Source organism: Scyliorhinus canicula, chromosome 31, assembly GCF_902713615.1.
Source record: "Scyliorhinus canicula chromosome 31, sScyCan1.1, whole genome shotgun sequence".
NCBI lineage: Eukaryota > Metazoa > Chordata > Chondrichthyes > Carcharhiniformes > Scyliorhinidae > Scyliorhinus > Scyliorhinus canicula.
In genome coordinates, this window is record NC_052176.1 from 11,216,615 (window position 1) to 11,222,926 (window position 6,312).

Here is a 6,312-nt window from a genome sequence, read left to right on the forward strand (position 1 = left end):
GAGTCTGTTCTCGGCTATTTACATTCTCCCTCACACCAAAAGTAAACATAAAGCACGTTCCTGTTTGCTTTGCAAAAAATGCCTATCAGAATATTTATTGCAGTCTCATCCCGACATTTGTACCAGGAATGAAGGAGACAGCATGACACATTGTAAAGGTCACAAACAGGGAACCACAGAGAACATGAAGTAAAATATCAACATGTCTGGCAGCAACTGTTGAGAAAAAAGAGCTATCGTTTCCAGTCCAGGTGAGCCGTTGTCTAAGCTGGACTGAAGCGCGTTCCAGTAGGACCCCGCAGACGGACAAAATAGATAGACAACGTTTTCCAGTATTACCTCACAAGGGGCCAATAAGGAAATAAAGCATTATCGAGTAATAAATCACCATAGAAACCCAGCTCCCATCTTCCCCTCATGTACGGATGCGAACAATCCAACCAGCCACACTTTTTACAACAAGAGAAGACGATTTTTCCCCGGAGTCCAGGAATCAATATTTATTCCTCAGCCAGAGTCACTGTGCCGATTACGCAGTAATTAACTAGGCTTTAACCTGTTGGTTCTTGCTGTGCGAAATGTAGCAGTAATCTCATGTCCTGAAGCCACCGCTTCCCCACTCAATGGGTGGTATTGGATCTTCCTGGGATTGAACATTTTGCTGGAGAACTGTAATCTCGTGGAGGAAAAGTCAATGTCTCGAGTGGTATCGAACCCACGCTTCCAGAAATGATTGCGACCTCAACGCAGCGTCTTAGAATGCTCAACCACCCTGACACTGCGCGGACGAAGGTACGCTCCGCGCAAAACGCGACTTTAATTCTATCTTCATCGACATTTGATTAGAAACTAGATATGCTTTTATTAATTTTGAACCACATAAAGAGTCCTGTATCTGAGTGCCATCCTTCTCCAAACCGCAGGTGATTAAGGAGCTTTTTGTTGCTGCATTGATCAGTTTGCTCCAATCAACAAGGACCGAATTGCCGCCCGAACTCATCCTCACAAGAAGGTATTGAGAGTCTAAGATCCGAGCAACATGCGGTATCCAATTGGAGCGTTGGAGCCTGGCGACTAGATTGTCTCTCCACAGCTGCTTCCTTGCTGCTTTCACAGACAAGCAGCCGAAGAAACCCTCGAGTGTCCAAACTGGAGGACGTTAATCCAGTAAGGGCGGCAGAAGAGTGTTTGGGAGAAGTCAACTGAGTCACCTCGACTGTACTTTGGGTAGCTGAAGAAGAGGTGTCAAAGAGCGGATCAGACAGAAAGCAAAAGTTTGATTATAATAAAGAAAATGGTTGATGTGTTCCTGGGTGATAGCGACGTGTTTGCTTTTGGTGTGAATGATAAAATAAATAGCAGAGGATGGTTTCGATCCACCGACTTCTGGGCCCAGCACGCATCCGCTGCGCCACTCTGCTCGCGGTTGATTGTCCCCGGGTCGGACTTGAGGCAAAGTTTGAAGAAATCAGTAACAGGTTGATCAATGGTGCCAGAGATGTGAAACTGCCGCCCTGAACTTCCTTCTATGAAGGTCACTTCCCACTTTCCGATCAGAACAACGTCACAGAATAAATCACATCACCTGCACTGAGCATTCAGCAAGAAAGTAAAATATCTGAACTGTGCTGACCAGAATCAATCTGCTCAAACGTGTGTTCTTGTTGAAACAACAAATGAGGAAGTGAATAGTTGTCTGGCTACCGAAGGGCAGTAATGTCGCAGCTCCTGGTTAAGGGAGCAGAGTGCCGCAGCGGAAGCGTGCTGGGCCGTTACACCGAGGTCGAGGAATCGAGGCAATTCTCTGCTTTTTACATTCTCCCTTTCCTTCCAAACATGGCCGGGCTTTTCTCAGACCTTACTTTCTTGCTATTCTGTTCGTTCATTATATCTCATCTTGGTGCTTTGTTTTGATGCTAAACTGTCCGCAATATCTGTTTGATCTGGACAAACAATCGATGCTCCAATTAGACCAAAATGTTTTGTGTCAATCGGTTCAATCCAATCCTGTGGAGGGAATTCTAATCTCCTCAGGATGATGTTTAATGATTTGCTGAATGAACTGTTTTTTTTCACGGGGTGAAAGGTTATGTCACTGGATTGGGAATCCAGGGGACAGAAATAATCTTTGGGACAGAGAATAAATCCCAGGACGGCAGCTGGTGAAATTTAAATTCACTGATTTCGTGAATCTGGAATTTCAAGGCATCGGAGCTGGTTAAATTTGGTCAGGTGCAAGGTGGCACATTTTCTGATTGGTTGGTTAATGCGCCGCAGTAAATACACCACTTCTTCACCGACTGTCCGCAATGTTTTCAATCAAACATGAATTTCCAGGATATTTCCAATGTAACTGATATTGTTGCACAAATAATGTAATCAGACGAACAGTGCGTTTAGGGAGCTGAGATTTTCCAATAGTTCAAGGGTTGGGCTCCAAATCCAATGGCCTTTTCACACGGAGATTCTATCCCTTCTCACAGACAGACTGGGACTCCGGTCATCGCATGAAAGCACTAACTTCCTGGAGTGATTCCAGGCTGGGTTTATAATGCTTTGTATGGAACAAATTGTCAATGAATGTCTTGTTAAACACAGTTCAGTTAGCGGAGTGGCTGTGGCTTTGGCTTTGTACTTGCAATTAAATGGGGCAGCATCGTAGCACAGTGGTTAGCACAGTTGTTTCACAGCTCTAGGGAGCTGTCTGTGCGGCGCCTACGCGTTCACCTCGTGTCTGCATGGGTTTCCTTGGGGTGTCTCCGGTATCCTTTGGAAGTTCGGTGCAGAGTCAAGAGGCCGAATGTCCTGCAGAGATTCTCTGGATAACATATTAGAATCGTCACAACTCCGACATTGACGGGATGTTTCAGGCGTCTGACTGATGTACATCATGATGCGATCAAATGTTTGTATCTTTTAGTCTTTCCGCGGTGTTTTATTTACAATGTGTAGAACCATGTTGGACATGGTGTTGAAGTGTTTCCCATCAGTCCATTCAGAACAATCCCTAAGCTGACGTGATGGAAATGTAAGTTGCTGACAGAAACTATATTTCCAACATTTCACAACTGGCTGCACATCTGGACCAATACACAAAGACAAACTTCTTCCGATAGCTATCGCGGATGTTAAAAGTCCTTGAGGTGGTTTGGTGAAGTCAGGTTACATGGCGAGTTGGCGGAGAGGTGAAGGTGATGCGCTGCTAATCCATTGTGCTTTGCATCTGGGAGTCTGAATCCATCCTCGTCGATGATCCATGTCCTGCGTCTCCGCGTTGGGCCACTTATTGAGGGTGACCTGATGATTCGTTTAGTGTTTCCGGAACTAGGATGAAGTTTAGATTCGCCGTTCAATAGGCCCGAGGAGTGAATCTTCTTGTGCCATTCTCCATACCGATATTCCTAATCCTCTGTCTGATAATCGATTTAAATCACGACACCAGCTTTCGGCAGCAGTTTGGCAGCAAGAAAATATGCGGCTTCAGAATTTCCAAAACAGATGCCATCTGGGGCACTGCTGGCAGATTTTGTCTTTCCAGAACCGGCCGTCCAGCCGTGAAAACAAGTCGATCGGATGATCGCATTACACTGTTAGACGTAGGAGCAGAAGTAGGCCATTCGGCCAATCCTGTCTGCTTCACCATTCAATGCGGTAATGACTGACCTGATATAATCCTCAAACCCACTTTCCCTGCTCATCCCCATAACCATTGATTTCTTTATTGATTAAATCTTGAACATACTAACTGACCCAGCCTCAACGTTCCATTCGCTTCAAAACGACATTTCCGCAGGTACACTATACTCTGAGAAAAAACATTCTCATCATTTTTGGTTTAATTAGGCGGCCGGTACCTTACTCTGAGATTATTTCCTCTGTTCCTCGATTCTCCCACATGGGGAAACAACCTCTCAGCATCCACCCTGTCAACCCCCCTGAAAATCTATTACATCAGTGAATTTGAACGGTGGGATTTATTCCGTGTCCCAAAGATTAGTTCAGACATCTGGATTCCCAATCCAGTGACATAATCTTTCATCCCTCTGAACAACAAAACAGTTGATTAAGCTCATTATTAAACGTCTTGGGCCCGTTGGCCGATGAATGGCAGATGGAGTTTAATTTGGATCAATGTGAGGTGATGCATTTTGGTCGATCAAATGAGTGATTGACCTACTCAGTTAATGGGAGGGAGTTGGGGAGAATTACAGAACAAACAGATCTAGGGGTACAGGTTCACAGCTCCTTGAAGGTGGTGTCGCAGGTGGATAGGGTGGTGAAGAAGGCATTCAGCATGCTGGGTTTTAAGGTCAGAATATTGAATACAAGATTTGGGACGTCTTGTTGAAGTTGTACAAGACATTGAGAATAGCACACATGAAATATTGTGTTCAGTTCTTGTCACCCTATTTTCGGAAGGATATTGGTAAACTAGGAAGAGTGCAGATGTGATTTACAAGGGTGCTACCAGGACTTGATGGTCTGAGTGAAAAGTGGAGGCTGGATCGGCTGGGAATCTTTTTCCTGGAGCGTAAGAGGCTGAGGGGTGATGTCATAGAAGTCTATGAAATAATGAGGAGCATAAATAATGTAATAAGGAGCATCTGGAATGGACTGCCGGAGGCAGTGGGAGGGGCGGGGATCATTTTGTCTTTAAAAACTCTGTTGGACAGTTACATGGTGAGGGTGGGAATAGATGGATATGGGCCAAATGCGGGCAAGTGGGACTAGCTTAGTGATATAAACTGGGCGGCATTAACAAGCTGGGCCGAAGGGCTGTTTCCATGCTGCAAACATCTATGACCCTTTGACTCTGTCTGTCTTCCAGACGATATTAGAATTTCCTCCACAGAATTGTAGTGAACCGATTGATACATAATATTTTATTCTATACTTTATCCAAGTTAAACAGATACTGTGGATTCATCAGGGGCTAAACAAAATACTAGGATTAGAGCGAATTGAATGAACAATGTTCCAATAAATTATATTCCAAAAAAAGCCCTGCACTGTTTGGATGGGAAGGTGAAACCTTGAGCTGAGGAGTGAAAACTCGGCTGTCAGCAAGTTCCACCGGATTTATGTGTAAAACGAGCACGACTGGACGCGAACCTGCAATCTTCTAATGTCATCATCAGATTCAGCGAAGCCTTATGCATTAGGCCACGCGGCCACCGCCTGCGATATGCAAGCCAACATTTATCCCATGTGAATAAATACTGTGATCATATATGTTTCCATGGAAAGCAGTACAATGCAGAAGGAGGCCATTCGACCCATCGAGCCTGCACTGACCCTCCAATCCTGCACCCCACTCATGAGAGGCGGGCCGCAAATGAGGGGTTGGAATTGGAGGGCAGAGTTGCTCCATCGGACTGAATATTCCAGCAGAGGGCAGGTGCGTGAGCCTTCGGAGGGTCAGGATATGCTCGTTGTGCCGAATGGTCTTCTTTTGCACTGTATGGATTCTGTGATTCTATGTCAGTAGCGGGCTCAGGCGGTGAAGCCCTTGTGCCATACTGCCCACTCCTGACACCATGGAGAAATTCTGATCTCTCAAAGACTGGCGACCAAAGACTTGTAACAAAAAATAATGTATTAACTGTTTGAGAAGCTGATCCAGGCTTGTGCTCTGAGGGCGATCCGGGGAGAAAGCTGATCATTGTGGATGCGTCATCACGTAATCACGTGACCATTCGGTCTGCAAAGGTCGCCTTCTGTGCTGTCAGTTTCTCTGATTGAATTGCTTTAATTTGGATCCAGACTGGGAAGTTCGGTGCTGTTCCATGTGAAGCAAAAAATGAACTTCTAGGATATTTCCAATGTAACTGATTTTCTTACGCAAACAATTGAATGAGTGGAATTGTGCGTTTATGGAGCCGGGAATTTCGACTCTCTCAAGGCTTCTCTTCAAATCCAATGGTCATTTTATGGCCGATTCAACCACTCCTCACACAAACACCGGGGCACCGTTCATCGCAGGAATGCAAGAACTTCCTGGAGTGATTCCAGGCTGGTTTTATAATGTTTTATATCGACCGCATTATTAATGAATGACCGACTGAACATAGCTGCGATGACCGAGTGGTTATGGACTTTCCCCAGAAGGTTCGGGCCCTGCTCCCAGCGACTGTGAACGAAGAATGAATCGGAATTTTAGGAAACGATTTCGCACAAAGTTCGCTGCTTAGCACATTCTAAGCTCCTCAGGGAGAGGGTTGATAGCGTTTTTGGCACCAGCCCGACTAGCTCAGTCGGTAGAGCATGGGACTCTTAATTCCAGGGTCGTGGGTTCGAGCCCCACGTTGGGCG

The 6,312-nt window shown here is 45.5% G+C and overlaps 1 non-coding gene across 1 annotated transcript; it reads left to right on the plus strand.

The window, feature by feature from the left end:
* The first annotated feature begins 6,239 nt into the window (after window positions 1-6,239).
* On the plus strand, window positions 6,240-6,312 carry trnak-cuu. The gene has a single exon. It is a non-coding gene; the product is annotated as a tRNA-Lys (tRNA).